Source organism: Sus scrofa, chromosome X (assembly GCF_000003025.6).
Source record: "Sus scrofa isolate TJ Tabasco breed Duroc chromosome X, Sscrofa11.1, whole genome shotgun sequence".
In the NCBI taxonomy this organism is placed as follows: domain Eukaryota; kingdom Metazoa; phylum Chordata; class Mammalia; order Artiodactyla; family Suidae; genus Sus; species Sus scrofa.
In genome coordinates, this window is record NC_010461.5 from 40,336,661 (window position 1) to 40,354,862 (window position 18,202).

The window sequence follows — 18,202 nt, forward strand, 5'->3', positions numbered from 1 at the left end:
AATGAGAAGTTTAAAAAAAGGACTAAAACAAATATATAGACTTTGATTGATTGTATTACAAACATATGCATAAAGACTAAAAGGTCGCCTTCTTCAAAATGGAAGGCATATTTATTTCTGGATGGTGAGGCTAAGGATGATATTTTATGTTATTAGTCTTTGTAGCTCTCAATTTTCTAATTTTTCAAAAAAAATGTATATGTCTCAAAGGTTATTTTTAAGCAGTTTGTAATGGGTTTGCTATGGTAGACATGAGACTCTGAATACTAACGTATTAGCAAAACTGTCAAAGAATATTTGGGATGGAGGAGCTCCCATGGTGGCTCAGCGGAAAGGAAACTGACTAGTATCCATGAGGACGCAGGTTCGATCCCTGGCCTCACTCAGTGGGTTAAGGATCCCGCGTTGCTTTGAGAGGCTGGCAACTGCAGGTCCAACTTGGCTTCTAGCCTGGGAATGTCCATCTGCCACAGGTGCGTGCCTAAAAAGAAAAAATAATAATGAAAGAGGAGGCAGGCAATACCTTCATGTGTGGTCTCACCTGGAAAGAAAGCCAGCTTCAGCAGGAGCCCTCACTGGAAGATAGACTCATCTTTTCTTGATCTTTTGAAAAGCCTTTGTAAGCAGGGTCACCCTGGAGGGCTGTTGAGGTGACCAATAGAGCCAGGACTAGGGTGAGGCAAGCAAGCTGCCCAGGGTGCAAGACAGAAGGTGGTACACACCCTTAGGTGCTGCCCCTGTGCTTGCCCTCTGAAGATGCTCCAGCACATGCCTGAGTAAGTCTTGCCTTACATTCTGTCCCCCGGCTGCCTCGTTTGGTTCACTTTAGTCTCTGTCCTGGTATCGACAAGTCATTCCTAACTGATGGCTCCCACAGAAATGTTCTTAGCCGAGTTGCAGCTGGGAGTGAAGCAAATGTGTCAAACTTAACAGGTGCATAAGCCTATGGGAGGTGGGTTTTTCTTTCCCTATTGTCTGCCCATCTAAGCTGTGCTCCTACTACTATAAAATTAACCATCCTTTGTTTTTATAATTGGCACGGATATTTGTTGGGAACTTGTGGTGTTGGAAGGAACTGATAGAATAAAATACTTTGCAGTAATACCAGTTGGCTTTTTGTTATGGCTTTATTAAATTATCTCTAGAGTAACTCATTTATCTTACAGGGCCAGGAAATAGATCCAGACACTAACATAAAGACACCTTTAAAGACAGAGCCTCTAATCAAGGCTGGGGAAGTTAGCTACAACCTCAGTGATGACTACAAATTTCTCTGAGCAGGTAGAAGAAATCAGAAACAGTACCCCTTGAACTCGTAAAAGCTCAACCATACCAAAAGCACAACCATGGAATCCTGGCATAGTAACTGTGAAAAAGCTCAATCTAATATTCTTTTAAATTTGAAGAATCTAGAATGTTTCAACTGAGCGCAACTGCCTAAATCCATTGTGCAACTGTAATTTGTATTTGGTCATACCCACGGCATGCAGAAGTTCCCTGGCTAGAGATAGAACCCATGCCATAGCAGCGACCTGAGCCACAGCAGTGACAATGTTGGATCCTTAACAGCTACGCCACCAGGGAACTCCCAATTATAATTTTAGATGGGGATTATAAGGCTAACTTGTTAGACAATTTCTTCAAACACTTCAAGCACATAACTGCCAAATAAATGCAGATTCCTTCATGCCTCCCCCCCACCCCCCATCAAAACACATCACTCTTCTAGAATTGTGTATTAATTCTAAATCTTCCTGGGCTTAAAAGAAGCCTGTCCCTGGGGTAGGCAGAATTCTAAGATGGTCTCTCAATGATCCAAACCCTATTCTCTCCTCTCCTTGAGTGTGGGTGGAAACTTGGGAATATAATAAGACATCATCCTGTAATTAGCTTACTAATCAGGTGACTTTGAGCTAATCAAAACAGATTTCTTGGCAGGGGGGGGGGGCTGCCTTAACCAATGAGCCTCTGAAAGAAACAGAAGCTTCAGAGGAATGTGCTCCTGCTGACTTTGAAGATGTAGATGAGCTCTGGCCAGCAGACAGCAAAAAAGCCAAACCAAACCCTGGAACCTCAGTCCTGAAACCACAGACAATTCAATTATGCCACAACCAGTGAACTTGGAAGAGGACCTTGAGCTTTAGATGAGAACCAGCACTCTAGATTTCAGCCTGGTGAGATGCTGAGCCGGATCTCCTGATCTACGAAAACTGTTGAATGAAAGACTAATATTCCCTCCGTAGTGGATTGAATTGCGCTGCCCCCAGCAATATGCTAAAGATACTGAAGCCTTAACTCCGGGGTACCTATGCATGTAACCTTATTTGGAAATAAGTTCTTTGCAGATGCAATCAAGTTAAGAGGAGGCCATATGGAATTAAGGTGGTGCCTGAATCAGATGACTGGTTTCTTTACATGGAGAGGGAGATTTGGAGAATAGACATACACGCACAGGGAAGGTGGCCAAATGAAGATTAGACAGAAAAGTGGAGTAATGTAGCTAAAAGCCTTAGGATGGCAAGGACTGCTGGCTACCATCACAAGCTGGAAGAAGCAGCAAAGCATTCTTCCTTAGAGCTTTCAGAGGGAGCACAACCCTGCCGTCTTGATTTTAGACGTCTAGGCTTCAGAATTGCGAAGATATAAATTGCTGTTGTTATAAGCCACCGGTTTATGGTAGCTTGTTATGAGAGCCCTAGAAAACTAATAGACCCCCTACAGAAACACTTATGCCAGCTTTGGCAGAGAGTGGTCAGATGCTCGTCAGACTCATTTCTTCTAGCCCGTGGCTAGACCACATTTCCCAGCTGTCCATCCTCTGGAAGGGCCATGTGCTCAGTTCTTGCTGATGAAGTGTGAGCATAGGTGTTGGGACACTTTAGGTCATTGAATTAAAAGCTGGTTTTCTGGAGTTCCCATCATCGCTCAGCCGTAACGAACCCGACTAAGATATATGAGGATGTGGGTTCGATCCCTGGCCTTGCTCAGTGGGTTAAGGATCCCGCATTGCCCTGAGCTGTGGTGTAGGTCGCAGACACGTCTTGGATCCTGCATTGCTGTGGCTGTGGTGTAGACTGGTGGCTACAGCTCCGATTAGACCCCTAGCCTGGGAACCTCCATATGCCACGCATGTGGCCTTAGAAAAGACAGAAAGACAAAAACAACAACAACAACAACAACAACAACAACAACAACAACAAATATTTCAGTTTTCAGCTTGCATATGGGCAAAAAAAGAAGTTCACGCACTGAGCAGAGTTATCACAGAGTTACCAGAGTTATATTGAGTTATTACAGCATAGCCTATTGGCTGAAGCAGTCTTTGATTTTTCAACGATTCCTTGGGAATTGATGCAAGTGCACTGTTGTGACATGCAGTGTTTCTTCTGAGGTCTTTTAAAATGTCTTCTTGGGGGTGACACGGGTCATCGAACTGGCCACGTAGAGGCGTGTATCTCTTGCACATGCTTGCAAAATGTGACAGCAGCGAGTACAGAGAGATGTTTGAGATAGGTCTTGGAAACGCCACCTGTTGCCTGATCATTTATAATCGTGCAAATGATGAGGAAGTCGCAAGTGATGTTTTCCTGGAATAAACATCAATTTTTGCCGCATCGCCATTGTCTCCTTACACGAGCTCAGTGAATGGGAAAACTGGGCTGGCAAGGAGCGCATTTCTTAACACTTTCAGGGCTTGAGGCTAGAGCATCAGTGATGACGTGAGCAGTGCAATGCCTTCCCCTTTTCTTTCCACCTCTCGCTTGCTCCTGAACCGCGCTTATAGCTCAAGTGACTAAGTTTCATCGACACCTGCACCCCCATCCCCAACCATCCATTCTCACAGTCTGCTCTCAGGAGGATAGACTCAGGGATGGACTTGCATGTGCCCTGGAAATGGCTTGGGTCCCTCTGAGCAGAGAATCTCAGGGTCCTGAGACCCAGAGCTTGTCCCAGAAGATGGGTTGTGGGCTTTGAGTGGATACATCTTCTTAGCTCTAGGGATTATTTGCCTCGTATGAAGGGCACAGCTAGATGAAATCTACAGCAAGATCTTCTAAACTTTAAAGTATAAACTGTGAGCCTCCCTATAGGTGAGGGGCCCAGGTAAGGCACCCTGGTTACCCAGGTCTCAGGTTTGGTACTGGTTATGCAGCTCAAAGATGGAGCAGACCTAATTGTCAGCAGGGATGTATCATGATTGAGGGAAGTACCTGGGGACTTTTATAGCACTTTGTCTTATGTAATGACATCTAATTTTTACCAGTGGCCACAATCAGTTAATGTGGGACCCTAAGACACTACGATCCCATCTCTCTGCTCTCATCTCGGCCACACCCTTGCCCTAAAATCCCCTTACGATTTTCAATTATTAAGCAGCCTTTAAGAGTTAGCATGTCTTGTTCCCGCTGTGGTGCAGTGGGATCTGTGGTGTCTCTGGAGCACTGGGATGCAGGTTCGACCTCCAGCCCAGCACAGCGGGTTAAGGATCCACAGTGTTGCTACCCCTGTGGCATAGGTCGCAACTGCAGCTTGGACCTCATCCCTGGCCTGGGAGCGGGGCAGCCAAAAAAGAAAAAAAAAAAAGTTGGAGTGTCTCAAAATTCTTTGGGATTTTGAAATGCTTTACAGGAAAAAAAAAAAAAAGAGTTTAGTGTAAGTTAATTAAGTTCAGAGATTGCCCCTCATGCCACCTCCCTAGCCCGTTGACTTAAAAATGCAGCTTGGCATATTCAAGGCTCTGAGAATTCCCGCAGTCGACAACTCTGTATATTTAACTCTTTGGTTCCCATATGTACTTGAAGTTAGACACTGTACTCCTTTGATTCCAAAGAGGTGCTTAGGGGTCGTCTCTGACTTAGAGGAAAAGTAAGGCACTTATCTATTTAATTGATGCTTATTTATTAGTCCCCAAATTGGATCAGAGATACAAAGGGAAACAAATCAGACTCTGCCTTGGGGGAGCTGTTAATCCTTTCACCAGTGACTTCAAATGTTGATTCAGTTTATTTTTATTTATTTATTTTGGACGCCGACCGCTGGGGGGGGGGGGTGTAACCAGTTAGCATGCCAGAGTCTCGTTTGTTATCGGAATTAACCAGACAAATCGCTCCACCAACCAAGAATAGCCATGCACCACCACCCACGGACTCGAGAAAGAGCTATCCATCTGTCAATCCGGTCTGTGTCCGGGCCGGGTCAGGTTTCCCGTGTTGAGTCAAATTGATTCAATTTAAATTGGGAAAAAGCTCCGTTTGGTGAAGGAATCGTAGTTCAGTTATAACTTGAGGTCAGTTGCTTTCCATTTCGAAAGGATGGGCAACAAACAGGCCTCTGCTGTTCAGCGCAGGGAACTACGTGTGACTGGGTCACTTTGCTGTACAATGGAAATTGAAGAACCATTGTAAATCAACTCTGATTTTTAAAAAGGCTGAAAAAAATGCATGACGGTGACAGTGTACCTGCTGCTGATTCCATTCTTCAGTGGGCTCTGTGTGAGAAAAGGGTCTTGGCATTAGAAAATCAGATGTCCTTTTATCTTGGATCTTATGTGGGCTTTGGGGCTGGCGGGGACCAGCACTACTTCCTAGGATTTGTTGGGGGCTCTAGTGGCCCATTAGGGCCTCCTAGGTTACTCCAACTGATGTGATATGTCCCAACCTCCCACAGTGCCTTGGGGCTGCTGGGGCCTATCTCTACTTCCAAGAATACTTTGTAGGCTGTCAAATGATCAATGATCTTCCGGAAGCCTGCACAATCCAAGAATCAATCAATAATGCATTCAAATTGTTGCTACTTAGAAGCATTGTTTTTGTTTAGTGGGGTGCAGGCTCTTTGGGGAGCTGCTTCCTCTGCATTTCAGAACTTAGCTTTATCTCACTACTTGCCTGCCGTGATCAGGAATGTGTGATGCAACCTGACATGAAATGAGAACTGCTTGTTTCCTTAGGGGTGTTTTTAGATACAGCCTTTGATGAAAGCAGGGAAAGGCCTGGGTGGTTTCTCAGCATCTCTGATTGCTATTGGTCCCCCATCTGTATTTCTTCTACACTCATCGTTACATGCTGAAGGCTGCTTCCTGTGGACACCTGTGATTCTGCCAGAGGGAATTTTTATCCCCTTTGGTTGGGGGAGCACGCTCAGATCTCACACACATTAAGCATAAACTGCCTGAGAGTTAATGCTTCTGGAAGCAGTCTTCAACCAATGGCAATAGAGAGTTAGTGAATAAATACCCCAGATTTCCCATCCTTAGTTGGGATAACTCTGAGGTATATTCTTCACTGTCTCCCATGGTTCCCCACTGGAGCTGACCTCCTGTTGCCACAATGGTAACTAGCTTAAAAACGCATTCTTTTTTTTTTTGTCTTTTTAGGGCCACACCCGCGGCATATGGAGGTTCCCAGGCTAGGGGTCCAATCGGAGCTGTAGCTGCTGGCCTACACCACAGCCACAGCAATGCCAGATCTGAGCTTCGTCTGTGACCTACACCACAGCTCACGACAATGCCAGATCCTTAAACCGCTGAGCGAGGCCAGGGATCGAACCCTTGACCTCATGGTTCCTAGTCGGATTTGTTTCCACTGCACCATGACAGGAACTCCCCAAAATGCATTCTTTATTGGTTGCATTCACTTCCATTTTCATTTCCCCACTTCCCCACTGGTGTTTCCTGACGTTGCCTCCCTGATAAAAATGCCTGTACTGGAGTTCCCGTTGTGGCTCAGTGGAAACAAATCTGACGAGCATCCATGAGGACGAGGGTTCGATCCCTGGCCTCGCTCAGTGGGTTAAGGATCTGTGCTGTAAGTTGAAGATGTGGCTCGGATCTGGCATTGCTGTGGCTGTGGTGTAGGCCGGCAGCTACAGCTCCGATTCAACCCCTAGCCTGGGAACCTCTATATGCCGAGGGTGCCACCCTCAAAAGACAAAAAAAAAAAAAAAGCCTATACTTAAATAACTGTGTAAAGTCTCCTTATTGGAGAAACCCCAAACAAGCTGGTGATTCTAATATATTTAGTTTTGAAATTTGCTAATGGATACTAGAGGACTTTCTTGACTTGGGACTATCATGTGGCACCCATTGTTTGAAAATTGTTATAGTTCATCTTTAATTTGTCACTTTAAAATTGGAGAAAAATATATGTGGACTCTACTAGTGGTAGACATTATAAATCACGAAAGAGAAACATGTATTGATATCAGGAGTTGAAAAATAAAAAGCCTTTTCTGTCAATCTCCTTTTGACCCAAATCTGGCTGAATTCACTGGTACATTATTTTCCTTGTAAGCAGAAAAAATTTTTAATTATGTGCATGTCCCGTATATGTTATTTAGAAATGAAAAAGCTGGCATTCCCATTGTGGCTCAGTGAGTTAAGGAGTCGACATTCTCTTGAGGATGTGGGTTCGATCCCTGGCCTTGCTCAGTGGGTTAAGGATCTGGTGTTGCCGCAAGCTGCAGCTTAGGTTGAAGATGCCATTTGGATCCAGTGTTGCTGTGGCTGTGGTCTAAGTCGAAGCTATAGCTCTGATTTGACCTTTAGCCCGGGAACTTCCTTATGCCACAGGTGCAGCCCTAAAAAGAAAAAAAAAAAAAAAAAAAAAGAAGAAATGACACAGCTGAAAGTGGCCCTAAGGAAAGGGAGAGGGATCACGTGGCTCAGTGCAGTAAGTAGTTTCTAAGATAGTCCCCAAATGCTCCCATCTTTTTGTATTCACGCCTTTATGTTATCCCCGTCCCTTGGGTAACTGGCTTCAGTGGACTCCCTCGACTTAGAGGAGATGTCACTTCTATGATTAGGTTATAAGAGATTACAGATGCCATCTTGCTATTCAGATTCTTCCCCTTGCTTGCTTTGATGAAGCAAGCTGCCTTGTTGAGGAGACCCACTTGGCAAGGATCTGAGGATGACCTCTGGCAAATAGGCAACAAAGAACTGGTACCCACAGTTCAACAACCCAGAAGGAGCTGAACTCTCTCTACAGTCATGTAGCGACCTTGGAAGTGGATCCTTCCCTAGTTGAGTTTTGAGATGAGACTCTAGTCATGGCTGGCATTTTTTTTTTCTTTTTCTTTTTTGCCCCAGCATGTATCAGCTTGATGGGGGAATCTCAGTTCCCAGGCCAGGGACTGAACCCAGGCTGTAGCAGTGAGAGCACCAAATCCTAACCACTAGACCACCAGGGAACTCCCCTGGCTGACATCTTGATTGCAGCCTCTTGGGGCACTCAGATTCCTAATCCACAGAAACTATGAGATAATAAATGTTTGTTGTTTTCAGTTACAAATATATGCAATAATTTGGTACACAGCAATAGATAACTGATACACTCAGCCTGTATAAATGTGTGCAATAGTTACGCATTTGCACTCATTCACACTATATTAGGGTAAATATTTGGGATGTAGAAGGAAAATTCAGCCTCTAACAGGGTCTATGTCACCCTGAATACTGAAGCAAATGGACCATGGTAGCTTGAGCTCCTCCTGTTCTCAATAGAAAAGGAAGATGTCTTTGAAAGTCTCTCTGGATCAAGATTCTTTGTATAAAAATGGCCATTCATAGATTAGCTTCTGAGGATATTTTCTGCCAACGATCTGAAGTCATCCCTAAGTCTCTTAGCAAGATGCAAGTCTCTTAGCAACGGAAGATGATCCCGAATGAGAAAGTGCCAGGAGCCAACTCCCCTGCAAGCATCTGAGGCAACAACGATGGGGTGTTCAACTTTATTTAAAAAAATATTTCATATGAATTCATCTGGAGAAGATGGAGCAACATGTCTAAATCTATTAACTGTTTGAACAAGTTCAGTTGTCTCAAGGCTATCTCGTCTATGTCTAGGATAAATATATTTTAAAAACCCACATGGTAAAATGTGAAAAAGAGGTCTCCTGGAATCGACATGTCTGCTGCCAGAGAAGTCACATTTCTTGTACAACGATGCAGCATAATGGATGGCGGTGGAGTGAGGCCAGCTGGTTTTAAATATCAAGCTGACAGCAGAATGTGGCATTTGGAAGACAGTCACAGCACAACGTACAAGGAGACATACACATCTCTTGGTTGACAACTTAACAAAAAGCAGCATGGTCTCCCAAGGATTAGCTCAGCCTCAGAAATAGCTGCCTCTTACATAGCTCCGTGTTACACTCAGCATATTCCCTCTGCTGTGGACGGATTCCATGGGATCATCTCAGAGATAAAATTAACCAGATCTAGGTCGTAACTAGATCTTTTTGCCCTTTTATTCTCTAGCCTAGACATTTCTGAAGAGGGGTACGGAAGATGATCCACAGGGGTATGGGTGGAAGATATTAGCATCTTTCCTTCAAAAAATAAGAAATTATGGAGTTCCCCTTGTGGCGCAGTGGTTCTCGAATCCGACTAGGAACCATGAGGTCACGGGTTCGATCCCTGGCCTCGCTCAGTGGGTTAAGGCTCTGGTGTTGCCGTGAGCTGTGATGTAGGTCGCCGATGCAGCTCGGATCTGGTGTGGCTGTGGCTGTGGCGTAGGCTGGTGGCTACAGCTCTGATTAGACCCTTAGCCTGGGAACCTCCATATGCTGTGGGAGCGGCCCTAGAAAAGGCAGAAAAAAAAAATAAAGAAAAAGAAAGAAAAAATAAGAAATTATGGAGTTCCCGTTGTGGGGCAGTGGAAATGAATCTGACTGGGAATCATGAGGATGCAGGTTCGATCCCTGGCCTCGCTCAGTGGGTTAAGGATCTGTGCTGTAAGTTGAAAACGTGGCTCGGATCTGGCGTGGCTGTGGCTGTGGTGTAGGCCGGCAGCTGCAGCTCTGATTGGGCCCCTAGCCTGGGAATCTCCATAGGCTACAAGTGCAGCCTTAAAAAAAAAAACAAATCCACAATTCATGAAAAGAGGTCAAAATATCAATCTTAGCAGGAGTTTGGGAGAAGATGATTCCAACCCTCATGGATGACTCTGAGAGGTTCAAGACTTCAGTGGAGGAAGGAACTGCAGAGGTGGTGAAAATAGCAAGAGAACTAAAATTAGAAGTGAAGCCTGAAGGAGTGACTGAAGTGCTGTAATGTCAGGATAAAAATGTAACGAATGAGGAGTTACTTCTCCTGGATGAGCAAAGAAAGTTGTTTCTTGAAGTGGAATCTACTTCTGGTGAAGATGCTGCGAAGATGGTTTATATGACAGCAAAGGATTTAGATGATGACATTAACTTATTTGGCAAAGCATCAACAGGTTTTGAAAGGACTGACTCTAATTTTGGAAGAAATTCTACTGCGGGCAAAGTGCTATCAAACATCATGGGGTGCTACAGAGAAATCCTTCGTAAATGGGAGTTAATTGATGCAGCCCTCTTCATTGTCATCTTATTTAAAGAAATTGTCACAGCCACCACAACCCTCAGCAGTCACTGCCCTGATCAGTTAGCAGCCGTAGACATCCAGGCAAGACCTTCTTCCATCAACAAAACGATTACAACTTGCGTAAGGCTCAGGTGACATTGCTCAGAGTAGCATTTTTTTAGCTGAAGCATTTTTAAGAAAACGAAGGTATATACATTTGTTTGTTTGTTTGTTTGTCTTTTTAGGCTATGAAGTTCCCAGGCTAGGGGTCGAATCGGAGCTATAGCTGCCGGCGGACACCACAGCCACAGCAATGCGGGATCCAAGCTGTGTCTGCGACCTACACCACAGCTCACGGCAACGCTGGATCCTTAACCCACGGAGCAAGGCCAGGGATCGAACTCACGTCCTCATGGATACTTGTTGGGTTCGTTACCACTGTGCCATGATGGAATCTCCTTTTATTTCTTTTTTGATTTTTATTTTTTGTATATCCATTTTTAAAGATATAATGCTACTGAACTATAGTATAGTGTAAACTATACTATAGACTATAGTATAGTGTAAACATCACTTTTACATGCACTGGGAAAGCAAAAATCTTCTGTGACTTGCTTTATTGTGATATTTACTTTCTTGCCGTGGCCTGGGGCCAAGCCTGCAGCAGCTCTGAAGTACGCCTGTATATTCCTGGGATCGACAATATCAATATCACTTGGGAACTTGTTAGAAATGTAAATTCTCAGGATTTACACCAGATCTGAATGAGAAGTGAGGGGTGGAGCCCAGCAAGCTGTCCTTTAAATAAGGCCTCCAGGGGGAGTTCCTGCTGTGGTGCAGTGGGTTAAGAATTTGATTGCAGAGGCTCGGATTGCCACGGAGGTGTGGGTTCAATCCTTGGCCTGGTGCAGTGGTTAAGGATCCAGAGGAGTTCCTGCTGTGGCATAGTGGAAACGAATCAGACTGGTATACATGAGGATGCAGGTTCGATCCCTGGCCTTGTTCAGTGGGTTAAGGATCCAGCGTTGCCGTGAGTTGTGGTGAAGGCTGGCAACTCTAGCTCCGATTGGATCCATGGCCTGGGAACTTCCATAGGCCATGGGTGCAGCCATAAAGAAAATAATAATAGGAGTTTCCATCATGGCTCAGTGGTTAATGAATCTGACTAGCATCCACAAGGACGCAGGTTTGATCCCTGGCCTTGCTCAGTGGGTTAAGGATCCAGCTTTGCTGTGGCTATGGCGTAGGCCAGTGGCTACAACTCCGATTGGATCCCTAGCCTGGGAACCTCCATATGCCGTGAGAGTGCCCCCCCCCCCCGCCAAAAAAAATCTCACACACACACGCACAAAAGACAAATGCATAGTGGAGAGAGATGAAATGCAGAAATAGAAAATAAAACCAGATACGGCCAGCTCCAAAAACAAGAAAATGGAACAGAAATGCAAAGTGATGGTATTAGACTTGCTGAGTTCCAGGTAGAGACGCAGAAAAAGGCATCCAGGGTTTTGGTGACAGGATTTTGGTGAAGAGATATAAAGATCTTCATGGATGATATGTTGGTAGTAGTTCAGTTTTGTCTACAAATCGCCTTCTTTTGACTTTGACCTTAAAAAATAGGTTAGCTCCAGTCAGTTATTTTCTCTCAGCTTCCCATTGTCCTCCTTATCTTTTGGATAAGAAATAAGAAGTCAGTCTATCTTTTTTTTTTTTGGCTGCACTTGTGGCATGCAGAAGTTCCCCGGCCAGGGCGGAAGTCATACCACAGCAGTGACCTAAGTCACTTCAAGGACAATGCCAGATCCTTAACCCACTGTGCCGCAAGGGAACTCCAATGTCGATCTATCTATAATCTGCTAATTTTGTGCCAGGTAGTGTTTAAGATAACCTCTTGGTCTTTGGTAAACTGCAGTTCACTATGATTTGTCTGGGTGGGTTTGGGGGATTTATTTTATTATCTTTCTTTCATGCTGTGTGTTCTCTTTTGGAACTTCTATTAGAGATATGGGGAACATTCTTATTCTATTCTCTAGGTCTCTTAATTGTGCTTTTACGTTTTTTATTTCCTTTTCAGTTATACTCCGTTTCAGTAATTTTTCATATCATTTTTCTAGCTCAGCATTACTGTATTCAGCTGCATACAGTGTGTCATTCAACATGTCCATCGAGTTGGTAATTTCAAAAGCTATATTTTTTTATTTCTTAAATTGTTATTCCACGATCTTTGAATCTTCCTGTTTATTTTATCGATAACAGTATTTCCCTCCATGATTTTTAATTTCTTATCTGATTTTTTAGCCAATTTCATATGCTTAAGCAGTGCCTATATAATTCAATTACAAGAAGTTCAAAGGAATAGTATTCTTTATATTTTTTTAATGCTGATTCTTATTCGTGGTTTCTTGAATTGGTTGTACTTTTTTTTTTATTGTGAGCTCATGCTTGGTGGAAGAGGTAAAAATATTTTTGTGTGCAGAAATCCTGTGTGGCCCCTTTTGAGAATGGGTACCTTCAGAGAGATCTCTCATTTTCTCTTCTAGGTTTCTTTCTTTCTTTTTTGTCTTCTTAGGGCCGTGCCCGCCACATATGGAGGTTCCCAGGCTAGGGGTCCAATCAGAGCTGCAGCTGCTGGCCTACCCCACAGCAACGCCAGATCCCAGCCGCATCTGCGACCTACACCACAGCTCACGGTAACGTCGGATCCTTAACCCACTGATCGAGGCCGGGGATTGAACCCCCGTCCTCATGAATAGTAGTAGGGTTCGTTACTGCTGAGCCACAACGGGAACTCCTTTTTTTCAGTTTCTTGAAGTGTAATCAAACTGAGGCTATTTTTCCACTTTTCTACTGGTTTCTCAGGAGTTTCTTGGATCACTCAGTGTCTTAATCAGGATAAGAAAGACTATCTTCTTTATTTTTTGAGTCGCTGTTTGCCATTCTCTTTTAAAAATTAACTTCGGAGTTCCTGTCGTGGCGCAGTGGTTAACGAATCTAACTAGGAACCATGAGGTCACGGGTTCGATCCCTGGCCTTCCTCGGTGGGTGAAGGATCTGGTGTTGCCGTGAGCTGTGGTGTGGGTCGCAGACGTGGCTCAGATCCTGCGTTGCTGTGGCTCTGGCGTAGGCCGGTGGCTACAGCTCTGATTCGACCCCTAGCCTGGGAACCTCCATATGCCACGGGTGCAGCCCTAAAAAGACAAAAGATTAAAAAAAAAAGAAAAGAAAAAAAAGAAAATCTATTAAAATGATATACCACACTAATAAAGAACACAGTCATATAATCAAATTTGAGTATTTGATAATATTCAAATATATCGATCTGAAACCTCGGGCAAGCGTGTATTTAAATTGACATTTTTGACATACTCCCATAAAGTCAGGATCTCAATAAACATTAATAAGTGCTTCAGTGCCGTATTACACTGAGGGTGCTAACCACTGCAAGAAGTCCAGAAAAATAAAATGTATCCAAAAATTGGATTAGGAAGAGACAAGCTGTCTTTACTTGCAGATTGTGTGAGTCCACATAGAAAATTCGAGAAAATTCAAGCGAACCTATAGATAACTTATTAAAACACATAAGAAGTTTGCTGGATAAAGTATCAACACATAAACCCAACTGAAGTCCTCAGGGTGCCTTCAAAATGTATTTTATACCACATAATACTGAGTGACAAAAGCAAATTTCAGAAAGATTCATGTGGTTTTGTCTCACATAAAGTTTAAAACCCGAAAAATAGTACTATGTTCTAGGGATACAAATATAATAAACTAAAGCTTGTGTGATAATGACAATTCTAAATTCATGATACTGATCATCTCTGGGGAGAAAATGAGATTAGGGGTAGAAACACATGGAACTTCACCTAGGTCTATTTAATAATCTGTTACAAATACTATAACCAATTAAGATTTCTAAAGGGGGGTGATGAATGCATGGATGTATCTTATATTTATTGTTACAGTTTTCTATTTTAAAAATTTTTAAATTTAAAATTATTTTTTATTTATTTTTTGCTTTTTAGGACCACACCGGAGGCAGATGGACGTTCCCAGGCTAGGGGTCCAATCGGAGCTACAGCTGCCGGCCTACGCCACAGCCACAGCCACGACAGATCTGAGCTGCGTCTGCGACCTACACCCCAGCTCACGGCAATGCCGGATCGCTAACCCACTGAGCGAGGCCAGGGATCGAACCCTCAACCTCATGGTTCCTAGTCGGATTTGTCTCTGCTGCGTCATGACGGGAACTCCTCCACAAGCTTTTTTTTGGTAATTCCTTTTCCCTTCCCTCTGCTTCTCTCTTTTCCCTTATTAACAAATCAGGCACGTTCACACACATCCATGACATTAGTTTAGATCCGTGCATAAGATAAGGACCTTGAGGGATTGACCTTGTAATGGAAAGACAGGCATACAAACATGTAACTTTAATACATACCCTCTGTGGTAGTCACTCATCTTATTCACCAGCTATTTCCTGCTTTCTTCCTTTTGGGAACACAGTAGGATGCTACTAGCTTGCTCTCTGTACCTGGTTGGGGCCATGTGTTTAAGACTACTGGATGAGTTGTGAGTAAATTTAACTACTGGATGAGTTGTGAGTGAAATTTAAATTTTTAAATTTTAAATTACTTATTTATTTTTTGCTTTTTACGTTAAAGGGATATATGCCACTTGTAACTTGGGCATTTAATTACTGGTATGAAACCCTCTGGAGCCAAACTACATTAGAGTGGCTAACTGCAGCCTGTAGGGCAAAGCCCACAGGTAGCCTGTCTTATAAATAAAGTTTTATTGGAACACGCAAGCCCCATTTATTTACATATTGTCTACGGATCCTTTTAGGCTCTGATGACAGAGTAGTTGTGACAAAGACTCTGTGGTCCTCGAAATCTGAAATTATATGACGATACAGGAGTTCCCTTTGTGGCTCATCGGTTAAGGAACCCGACTAGGATCCACGAGGATGCGGATTCAATCCCTGGCCTCGCTCAGTGGGTGAAGGATCCAGTGTTGCCGTGAGCTGTGGGGTAGGTCGCAGGTGCAGCTCGGATCCTGCATGGCTCTGGCTGAGCCGTAGGCTGGCAGCTGTAGATTCAATTCAACCCTTAGCCTGGGAACTTCCATATGCTGCATGTCCAGCCCTAAAAAGCAAATAAATAAATAAATGAATTAATTAATTAGAAAAATAAAGTCAAGGAAGAGAGCTTTTGTGTCATTTGGCGCTGAGGAGGCCTCCACCACCAGATTCAGGGGTGGAGAAAGGTTTTATGCCCTTTTTATCTCCTAATATGAAGCAGGACTCCAAAATTCCCCTCAGAGTTCCTGTGAGATGACAGAGAAATGTTCAATGCATTTTTTTTTTTTCTTGCTGGAGCCAAATCTCCCATTGCCAAAAATCTTTCTTTCCAGACCAGCAAAATGTTTGCAAATTTCTCCTTTTTCAGTGATGTCTAGGAGAACTATGCCACAGAGCTGGGGAACTCTCGCTAGTGGTTTGAGATCAGGAATTAAGGGTTCTGTTTCTGCAGCCCCACATCAGTAGAGGCCTGGACTGAATCCAAACCATGTTCCAACTCTGGTTGCTCATTCTGGAAAGCTCTGTTGTCATTTGGGGGTCTTTGTCCCCCCCACCCCCACCCCAGAAAGCCTCTGGCTTTCTGTCTCCACAGTCAGTGGACTCCCTTGGGTGGTAAACTAAAGTTGGAGAATTTGAGGATGGTCAAGATTGACAGTTTGTGGTTTGTTTCAATTTAGAAGCAAACTGGATAGGGGATTGAGTCTCTAAATCAATGAAGTAGAGAAGCTGTTCTCGTTAAGAGTGAGCACGGACTTGGAAGCCCCTTCTTATGGTCAACTGTGTGTTGGTCTAAAGTGAGTAACCCATATAGGTTTATGTTTGGAGTTCCTGGAAGCATTTTCACCAACTGGACTGTGACAGGGTCCTTCCAAACTCTCCATTTGGTCACCCCCCACCCCACCTTTTTAACCTGCTGAAATGTATTCTCCCAGGCAGCTCTCCCCCACATTCCATTGATGTGGGACACCCATTGAGGTTGGCTGCCTCATTCTTGGTGGGTGCCCCAAGAAATGTACGGCGATCCTTAGCATACCTATGTCCACACTGACACTACCCCCGCCGGTCCCTTTGATATTGTGCAGATTGGAATAGGCCCTGATTCTATGGAACCACCTAAGGCTGGAAGTAAATGTTCCCTCCCGTGAGCTTCCAAGTTCCCCAATGGAACCCCACCTTTAACTACCACCAAGGCCATCATGTGCCCACAGTGATGCAAGTCAACTCTCTGTGAGCAAACCTTCCTCTATTTGGCCCATTTTATTTCTTCCTTTCTTGTAGTTTACTGTGGACTGCACGAGCAAAGCCCTTTCGTAGTATGTCACAGGATTTGCTCTTTGCCTTCGAGAAATGTTCCCACGGTTCATTCTACGTGCACGTGCAATGGTCACCATCTTGCATCTCCTTTCACTTAAGCTTTTTAATTTTGAGGTAGTTGGAGATGTACATGCAGGTGTAAGAATTAATACCGAGAGAACTTACATGCCCTTTACCCAGTTGCTCCCAATGGTAGTAGCATCTTGCAGCGCTGTAGTACAATAGTGAGGCCAGAAGAGTGACATAGAAGCCGTCCAGGCATGGAACATCTTCATCACCGCAGGGGCCCATCCTGTTGTCCTTTGATGGCTACATCCACCACCTTATGCCCATTCACTTGACCCCTGGCCACCACAAATTTGTTCTCTCTCTTTAAAATTTTGTCTTTTCAAAATGTTATGTAACTAGGATCATACAGTATATACCCATTGGGGATTGGCTTTGTTTTCACCTAGCATAATTCTCTAAATATTCCTCAGAGTTGTGACACTTATCAATAGTCTGTTTCTTCTTATTCCTGAGTAGTCTTCAATGATATGAAGTATCCCCACTTGTTTAGTGATTTACCTGTTGAAAAACATTTGGGTTATTCTCCAGTTTGGGGTTATTATATTTGTAGAAGGTTTTTATGTGAATTTATGCTTTGGAGTTATGAATGCAATTACTGGTTCATATGATAATTTCATGTTTAGTTTATTTTAGAAGCTGCCAAACCATTTTCTAGAACAGCTGTACCATGCTGTGTTCTTACCAACAATGCATGAGTGATCCAATTTTTCTACATCCTTGTCAGCATTTTGGTTTTATCAATATTTTTTAGTTTAGCTCTTTGGATAGGTGTGTAGTGATATCTCATTGTGGTTTTAATTTATATTTCTCTAATAGCTAATGATATCGAATATCTTTTTATGTGTTTATTTTCCATCTAGACATCCTCTTTGGGGAAATGCCTGTTTATGTCTTTTGCTCATTTTCTAATTGGGATTGATTGTTTCTTTACTGCTGCTTTTTGGCAATTCTTTATTCTAGATATAAGTTCTTTTGTCAGATGTTGTTTGAAAATATTTGAATAAATTCTATGGATCTGTCCTCAAGTTCACAGATTCCATCTTCTGTCATCTCCACTGTACTATTGAGTCCACCTACTAGGTTTTTATTTCTCATATTACAATTTTTACCTCTTAATTTACATTTAGTTTTTATAGCTTCTGTTTCTTTGCTGAGATATGTAAAATTTATTTTTCGCCTATTTCAATATAATTTGTAATTGTTTGTTGAATCTTTCTCAGATAATTCCAACGTCTGATTTACCTCAGTGTTGATGGCAATTAAATGTCTTCTTTCCTTCAGGTTGTGATTTTTCTGGTTCCTGATGTGGAGTGATTTTCAATTGCATATCAGTTATTTTGGCTATTGCTCTAGGATACTGTGGGTTCCATCAATTTTTAATTCTAGCATGCTTTGTTTAGATTTAGCATGTA

At 43.3% G+C, this 18,202-nt stretch overlaps 1 pseudogene; it reads right to left on the reverse strand.

Moving 5' to 3' along the window:
* Window positions 1–16,996, reverse strand: part of LOC106506953 — a 36,134-nt pseudogene extending 19,138 nt beyond the window's left edge.